The 9,066-nt window shown below is 38.8% G+C and overlaps 1 pseudogene; it reads right to left on the bottom strand.

Annotated features, from left to right (window-relative positions):
* Positions 1–641: 641 nt before the first annotated feature.
* Positions 642–9,066, bottom strand: part of LOC103079337 (ubiquitin-conjugating enzyme E2 variant 1 pseudogene) — a 13,171-nt pseudogene continuing 4,746 nt past the window's right edge.

Below are 9,066 nucleotides of genomic sequence, written 5' to 3'. Positions count from 1 at the left end.
TCCTGCTGATTGTTACACTTGACAGGATGCTTTGTTATAGCACATACTATGTATTTCAAATGGACAAAAAATTGGTATTATCTACATTATTTTAAGATAAATTGCCTTTGAATGAGAGCTTCCTTTCCAGTACTTTGAGGTCTACAAAGCGTATCTATAAAAAATCACCATTGTGGAAAATAGAGACTGAGTGGGGGACTACCCTGGCGGTCCAGTGGTTAAGACTGCCTTCCAATGAAGGGGGTGAGGGTTCAATCCCCGGTCAGGGAGCTAAGAGCCCACATGCCTCGCAGCCAAAAAACCAGAACATAAAACAGAAGCAGTATTGTTACAAATTCAATAAAGACTTTAAAAATGGTCCATATCAAAAAAAAATCTTAAAAAAAGACTGAGGGGGTGCTTCCTTGGCAGCACAGTGGTTGGGAGTCCGCCTGCCGATGCGGGGAATGCGGGTTCGTGCCCCGGTCCGGGAGGATCCCGCATGCCACGGAGCGGCTGGGCCCGTGGGCCATGGCTGCTGGGCCTGCATGTCCGGAGACTGTGCTCCGCGGCAGGGGAGGCCACAGCAATGAGGGGCCCGCGTACCGCAAAAAAAAAAAAAAAAAAGACTGAGGGGGAGAGGCTGTGGTTTTTCTTTTTGATTAGTTGCTGTAACACTGTCCTTCAGGTGGCTGAGGAATTATCATATTTTCTTTAGACATCGTTAAACTCTTAGACATCAATAAAGCTCTTGCAAGACAACTTTTATGCTATAGGAATTCTGCCATTTTGCTAGCACCGACATGGCTTTTCAGCTCACAACTCCATTAGAACTATTAACTACATTCATACTATTTTTGTTATAAATATTCCAAAGTGGTGTGATTCTGAGTATTTAGGTCCACATTCTGTTTTAAGGCTGTATATCCATTTTTCATAAAGAGTGACTATCCCTTTCTATCTTGTGTCATGTCTTCATCATTTTCTAGACTCCAGCTAACTGTGCAATCTCCTCCTCCTTTCTGGCTTTCTTCATGTTCTAACAGTCAGAAATTTAAGGAGACTTTTACTCCTCTGGAGTGAAATTGCCTGGGTTCAAGCCCTCTTTACCACTCACATTGCTGTGTGACTTCAGGTAAGAGACTTGAATCTTTCCTGGCCTCAGTTTTTCCATCTGAAAAAGAGGAGGAAAATATCAACTTCATAGGGTTTCTGTGAAGATTAAATTCTTTGGTAAACTTTAGCACAGGGAGGAAGAGAGGACACTAGAAGAGGCAACGTTTACCAGGCTATTATATCCAGCTTTTAATCCTCACAACTTCTCAATGCAGCAACTCCTAGTAATATCCTCTTTATAGAGATAAAAACCCTTGAAACTTTAAGCTAATGGGTGGAGGAGTGCATATTAAAACACAAGCCTCTTATCTGTGATGCTCACAAATGTCTGCTACTTGCAGATTCCTCAGTTCTTGGAGCGATTTCTTACAAGCAAAATTGACAAAGTAAATTCCTGTACATTGAGTCCTTTGGCCTGGACTCCCCAGTTTTTTTCTTGCTACTTCATAGGGATACTCGTAAGTATAACAAGCTTTTGGTTTCCTTCAGATGCATAGCAGTGAAGAACACAATGACTAATAGTATAATTTGGGACCATTGCCATGATTCATGCTAAAGTATACATAGTTTTACCCACCATTTGCATCAGTACAATTCCAATACATTTGAAATGGCAAATGACATCTTAGTATTATTATGAAAATAGCATTGACCCTATGGGCTCCCTGAATATGACTTAAGTACCCCCAGGGGTTCACAGAACACACTTTGAGAACCACTGACTAAGCAGCCACCTAAAGACATGCATGAATTTCAACTATATTCCACAAGATGGTGCTATAGTAATGCACATCAGTAATTAAATGTTGGGTCAAGACTGATTTTAAAAATTTGGTTGGTTTCAGAAACCAATGTCACTAAAATGTATATACTAAGAAAGTTGCCTTAAGTGGGCTCTTGGAGTACCAGGTCTAATTATCTGAGCCCTCACCTCCAGCACATACCCTTGTTCCCTGAATACTGCTTTGCACATAGTTATATTCCATATAAACCCTTTCCTCAGGGGCACATGAACACCTCATGTTAATTTGGATGGTCATATGTTGCAATCATGGACTCTCGAAACCTTATCAAATTTAATGCTTTTTCTTTAAGAATATTTTACCTCCTTCCAAATAACCTTCCACCTTTGTTTTTACAAACCATACACCCTGGAATTACATGTAACTTTCTTGGAGATGAGATCTTTAAGTTCTGTGGTTCTAAAGCTGTATTTTCAGCAGGGGAGGAGCACAAATCCTTTTGTGACTTTGACAAAAGCTGTGGACCTTCTTCCCAGAAAAAAATGTACATATATGTACATGAAACTTTGCATACAATTTGAAAGAGCTTAGATATGCCCTGAAGCCACGACTCATGTTAAGAACTGCTTTAGTGGTAGAAACTCTTGCCAAGTCCCATCTAACTTTCAGTTTAGGTAAAAGAGAAGTCTGTATTACACAAAAGAGATCTGGAGTCTATATGTCCTCTTGTTGTTTTGCTATTATTAAGAACTTTGTATGCTATAGTGTTTTCATCCTTTAAAAATCCCATGCTTCTAGTTGATAAAGAGAAAAATTTAATATGCCCACCAGGATTTTGAAATGGCTTTTTGACAAGGGGTCATTGCTCTCCATGTTAAGGATTATGTCCTATCTTTTTCATATACACCACTAGCCAAGAACATTTTGCCAGACTTTATTTTTGTATTCTATATTACAAAGCAATAGGATCCATTTTATTTTTCAGATGTAAAATTATAATATTTAATGACGTTTATTATCAAATTATTGGCAACCTACACTACCCTCAGGGCCTTTGACACTTTCTGAGAGGCTTACTGTCTGAAATTTCTCCTTTAAACATTTATTCATTCAATTCTTGAAGACTTTTCTTTGGAATTCCCTATTAAATGGTGAATTACCCAAGGAAAAGTACATGTTAAGCTGGTGGTTTAAGGTACATTCTGTGGATTCTTGGGTCTCATAAAAATGATCTAGAAAGCCTAAAAAGGTTTTGCTTTTTTTAAAAAAATTCTTTATTGGAGTATAATTGTTTTACAATGGTGTGTTAGTTTCTGAATTATAACAAAGTGAATCAGCTATACATATACATATATCCCCATATCGACTCCCTCTTGCATCTCCCGCCAACCCTCCCTATCCCAACCCTATAGGTGGTCACAGGGCACCGAGCTGATCTCCCTGTGCTATGTGGCTGCGCCCACTGGCTATTTTTTTTTTTTTTTTTTGTGGTATGCGGGCCTCTCACCGTTGTGGCCTCTCCCGTTGTGGAGCACAGGCTCCAAACGCGCAGGCCCAGTGGCCATGGCTCACGGGCCCAGCCGCTCCACGGCACGCGGGATCCTGCCGGACCGGGGCATGAACCTGTGGCCCCTGCATCGGCAGGCGGACCCTCAACCACTGTGCCACCAAGGAAGCCCCCCACTAGCTATTTTACATTTGTAGTATTTATTAGTCCATGACACTCTCTCACTTCGTCCCAGCTTCCCCTTCCCCCTCCCTGTGTCCTCAAGTCCATTCTCTACATCTGCCTCTTTATTCCAGTCTTGCCCCTAGGTTCTTCATAACTTTTTTATTTTTAGATTCCATATATATGTGTTAGCATACGGTATTTGTTTTTCTCTTTCTGACTTACCTCACTCTGTATGACAGACTCTAGGTCCATCCACCTCACTACAAATAACTCAATTTTGTTTCTTTTTATGGATGAGTAATATTCCATTGTATGTATGTGTCACACCTTCTTTATCCATTCATCTGTCGATGGACACTTAGGTTGCTTCCATGTCCTAGCTATTGTAAATAGAGCTGTAATGACCATTTTGGTGCATGACACTTCTTGAATTATGGTTTTCTCAGGGTATATGCCCAGTAGTGGGATTGCTGGGTCATATGGTAGTTCTATTTCTAATTTTTTAAGGAACCTCCATACTGTTCTCCATAATGGCTGTACCAATTTACATTCCCACCAACAGTGCAAGAGGGTTCCCTTTCACCACACCCTCTCCAGCTTTATTGTTTGTAGATTTTTTGATGATGGCCATTCTTATTTGTGTGAGGTGACACCTCGTTGCAGTTTTAATTTGCATTTGTCTAAGGATTAGTGATGTGGAGCATCCATTCATGTGTTTGTGAGCAATCTGTATATCTTCTTTGGAGAAATGTCTATATAGGTCTTCTGACCATTTTTGGATTGGGTTGTTTGTTTTTTTGATATTGAGCTTCATGAGCTGCTTGTAAATTTTGGAGATTACTCATTTGTCTCTTGCTTCATTTGCAAATATTTTCTCCCATTCTGAGGGCTGTCTTTTTGTCTTCTTTACAGTTTCCTTTGCTGTGCAAAAGATATTAGTTTTCATTAGGTCCTGTTTTTTTATGTTTTTATTTCCATTCTCTAGGATGTGGATCAAAAAGGATCTTGCTGTGATCTATGTCATGGAGAGTTCTGCCTATGTTTTCCTCTAAGAGTTTTATACTGTCTGGCCTTACATTTAGGTCTTTAATCCATTTTAAGTTTATTTTTGTGTATGGTGTTGGGGAGTGTTCTAATTTCATTCTCTTAGATGTAGCTGTCCAGTTTTCCCAGCACCACTTATTTTATTTATTTATTTATTTATTTTTTTGCAGTACTCGGGCCTCTCACTTCTGTGGCCTCTCCCGTTGCGGAGCACAGGCTCTGGACGCGCAGGCCCAGCGGCCATGGCTCACAGGCCCAGCCGCTCCGCGGCACGTGGGATCCTCCCAGACCGGGGCACGAACCCGTGTCCCCTGCACCGGCAGGCGGACTCTCAACCACTGTGCCACCAGGGAAGCCCCAGCACCACTTATTGAAGAGGCTGTCTTTTCTCCATTGTATATTCTTGCCTCCTTTATCAAAGATAAGATGACCATATATGTGTGGGTTTATCTCTCGGTTTTCTGTTCTGTTCCATTGATCTATATTTCTGTTTCTGTGCCAGTACCATACTGTCTTGATTACTGTAGCTTTGTAGTATAGTCTGAAGTCAGGGAGTCTGATTCCTCCAGCCCCGTTTTTCTTTCTCAAGATTGTTTTTGTTATTAGGGGTCTTCTGTTTTTCATGCAAATTGTGAATTTTTTTGCCCTAGCTCTGTGAAAAATTCCATTGGTAGTTTGATAGGGATTGCATTGAATCTGTAGATTTCTTTGAGAAGTATTGTCAGTTTCTCAATGTTGATTCTTCCAATCCAAGAACATGGTATAGCTCTCTATCACTTTGTATCATCCTAAAATTCCTTCATCACTGTCTTATTGTTTTCTGCATACAGGTCTTTGGTCTCCTTAGGTAGATTTATTCCTAGGTATTTTATTCTTTTTGTTGAAATGGTAAATGGGAGTGTTTCATTAATTTCTCTTTCAGATTTTTCATCTTTAGTGTATAAGAATGCAAGACATTTCTGTGCATTCATTTTGTATCCTGCTACTTTACCAAATTCATTGAATAGCTCTAGTAGTGTTCTGGTAGAATCTTTAGGATGTATAGCATCATGTCATCTGCAAACAGTGACAGTTTTACTTCTTGTTTTCATATTTGGATTGTTTTTATTTCTTTTTCTTCTCTGATTTCTGTGGCTGAACCTTCCACAATTATGCTGATTAATAGTGGTGAGAGTGGGCAACCTTGTCTTGTTTCTGGTATTAGTGGATATGGTTTCAGTTTTTCACCATTCAGAACACTGTTGGCTGTGGGTTTGTCATATATGGCCTTTATTATGTTGACGAAAATTCCCTCTATGCCTACTTTCTGGAGGGCTTTTTGAATAAATGGGTGTTGAATATTGTCAAAAACTTTTTCTGCATCTTTTGAGAAGATCATATGTTTTTTCTCCTTCAGTTTTTTAATATGGTTTTATCATATTGATTTGTATATAGTGAAGATTCCTTGCATTCATGGGATAAACCCCATGTGATCATGGTGTATGATCATTTTAAAGTGCTGTTGGATTCTGTTTGCTAGTATTTTGTTGAGGATTTTAACATCTATGTTTATCAGTGATATTGGCCTGTAGTTTTCTTTCTTTGTGACATCTTTGTCTGGTTTTAGTATCAGGGTGATGGTGGCCTCTTAGAATGAGTTTGGGAGTGTTTCTCCCTCTGATACATGTTGGAAGAGTTTGAGAAGGATAGGTGTTAGCTCTTTTCTAAATGTTTGATAGAATTCGCCTGTGAAGCCATCTGGTGCTGGGCTTTTGTTTCTTGGAAGATTTTAATCACCGTTTCAGTTTCAGTGCTTGTGATTGGTCTGTTCATATTTTCCATTTCTCCCTGGTTTAGTCTCTGAAGGTTTTGCTTTTCTAATAATTTGCCCATTTCTTCCATGTTGTCCATTTTATTGGCCTGTATGTGCTTGTAGTAATCTCTCATGATCTTTAGTATTTCTGCAGTGTCAGTTGTTATTTCCTTTTCATTTCTAATTCTATTGATTTGAGTCTTCTCCCTTTTGTTTTTTTTGATGAGTCTGGCTAATGGTTTGTCAATTTTGTTTATCTTCTCAAAGAGCCAGCTTTTAGTTTTTTTGATCTTTGCTATCCTTTCCTTCATTTATTTTTCATTTAGTTATGATCTGATCTTTATGATTTCTTTCCTTCTGCTAACTTTGGGGTTTTTTTGTTCTTTCTCTAATTGTTTTTGGTGTAAGGTTAGGTTGTTTATTTGAGATGTTTCTTGTTTCTTGAGGTAGGATTGTATTGCTATAAACTTCCCCTTAGAACTGCTTTTGCTTCATCCCATATATTTTGGCTGATTGTGCTGTCATTGTCATTTGGTCCTAAGTATTTTTTGATTTCCTCTTTGATATTTTCAGTGATTTTTTGGTTATTTCGTAGTGTATTGTTTAGGTTCCCTGTGTTTTTATTTTTTACAGATTTTTCCTGCAATTGATATCTAGTCTCACAGCGCTGTGGTCGGAAAAGATACTTGATTTGATTTCAAGTTTCTTATATTAATGAGGCTTGATTTGTGAAACAAGATATTATCTCTCCTGGAGAATGTTCCATGAGCACTAGAAAAAAACATATTCTGTTGTTTTCGGATGGAATGTCCTATAAATATCAATGAAGTCCATCCTGTTTAATGTATCATTTAAAGCTTGTGTTTCCTTATTTATTTTCATTTTGGATGATCTTTCCATTTGTGAAAATGGGATGTTGAAGTCCCCTACTATGATTGTGTTACTGTTGATTTCCCCTTTTATCACTGTTAGCATTTTTCTTATGTAATGAGGTGCTTCTGTGTTGTGTGCATAAATATTTACAATTGTTATATCTTCTTCTTGGTTTGATCCCTTGATCATTATGTAGTGTCCTTCTTTGTCTCTTGTAATAGTGTTTATTTTAAAGTTTAGTTTATCTGATATGAGTATTGCTACTCCAGCCCTCTTTTGATTTCTTTGACATTGAATATCTTTTTCCATCCCCTCACTCTCAGTCGGTGTGTGACCCTAGGTTTGAAGTGAGTCTCATCTAGACAGCATATATACGCATCTTGTTTTTGTGTCCATTCAGCCAGTCTATGTCTATTGGTGGGAGCATTTAATCGATTTACATTTAGTTTTTATTTTTTAAATTTTTTTATTATTATTATTTTTTTGGTACGTGGGCCTCTCACTGTTGTGGTCTCTCCTGTTGCGGAGCACAGGCTCCGGACGCACAGGCTCAGTGGCCATGGCTCACGGGCCCAGCCACTCCGCAGCATGTGGGATCCTCCCAGACTGGGGCACGAACCCGTGTCTACTGCATTGGCAGGTGGACTCTCAACCATTGCACCACCAGGGAAGCCCCAATCGATTTACATTTAAGGTAATTATCAATACGTATGTTCCTATTACCATTTTCATAATTGTTATGGATTTGTTTTTGTAGGTCTTCCCTTGTGTTTCCTGCCCAAAGAAGTTCCTTTAGCATTTGTTGTAAAGCTGGTTTTGTGGTGCTGAATTCTCTTAGCTTTTGTTTGTCTGTAAAGGTTTTAATTTCTCCGTTGAATGTGAATGAGATCCTTGCGGGGTAGAGTAATCTTGGTTGTAGGTTTTTCCCTTTTGTCACTTTAAATATGTCCTGCCACTCCCTTCTGGCTTGCAGAGGTTTTGCTGGAAGGTCAGCTGTTACTGTTATGTGGATTCCCTGTGTGTTATTTGTTGTTTTTCCCTTGTTGCTTTTAATATTTTTTCTTTGTATTTAATTTTTGATAGTTTGATTAATATGTGTCTTGGCGTGTTTCTCCTTGGAATTTTCCTGTATGGACTCTCTGCACTTCCTGTCCTTGATTGACTATTTCCTTTCTTATATTAGGGAAGTTTTCAACTCTAATCTCTTCAAACATTTTCTCAGTCCTTTTCTTTTTCTCTTCTTCTTCTGGGTCCCCTATAATTCGAATACTGGTGTGTTTAATGTTGTCTCAGAGGTCTCTGAGACTGTCCTCAATTCTTTTCATTATTTTCTCTTTGTTCTGCACTGTGGTAGTTGTTTCCACTATTTTATCTTCCAGGTCACTTATTCGTTCTTCTGCCTCAGTTATTCTGCTATTGATTCCTTCTAGAGAATTTTTAATTTCATTTACTGTGGTTTTCATCATTGATTGTTTCCTGTTTAGTTCTTCTAGGTCCTTGTTAAATTTCCTTGTTTTTTCTCCATTCTATTTCCAAGATTTTGTATCAACTTAACTATCATTACTCTGAATTATTTTTCAGGTACACTGCCTGTTTCCTTCTCATTTGTTTGGTCTGGTGGGTTTTTACCTTGCTCCTTCATCTGCTGCATAATTCTCTGTCTTCTCATTTTGCTTAACTTGCTGTGTTTGGGGTTTCCTTTTCGCAGGCTGCATATTCATTATTCCTGTTGTTTTTAGTGTCTGCCGCCAGTGGGTAATGTTGTTTCAGTGGGTTTTGTAGGCTTCCTGGTTGAAGGGACTGGTGCCTCTGCTCTGGTGGATGAAGCTGGATCTTGTCTTTCTGTT

This window comes from Lipotes vexillifer, unplaced genomic scaffold, assembly GCF_000442215.2.
Source record: "Lipotes vexillifer unplaced genomic scaffold, Lipotes_vexillifer_v1.1 scaffold307, whole genome shotgun sequence".
NCBI classification, from domain to species: domain Eukaryota; kingdom Metazoa; phylum Chordata; class Mammalia; order Artiodactyla; family Lipotidae; genus Lipotes; species Lipotes vexillifer.
The sequence above is the reverse complement of the archived record's forward strand: the minus strand, read 5'-3'. Positions and strand labels throughout refer to the sequence as shown.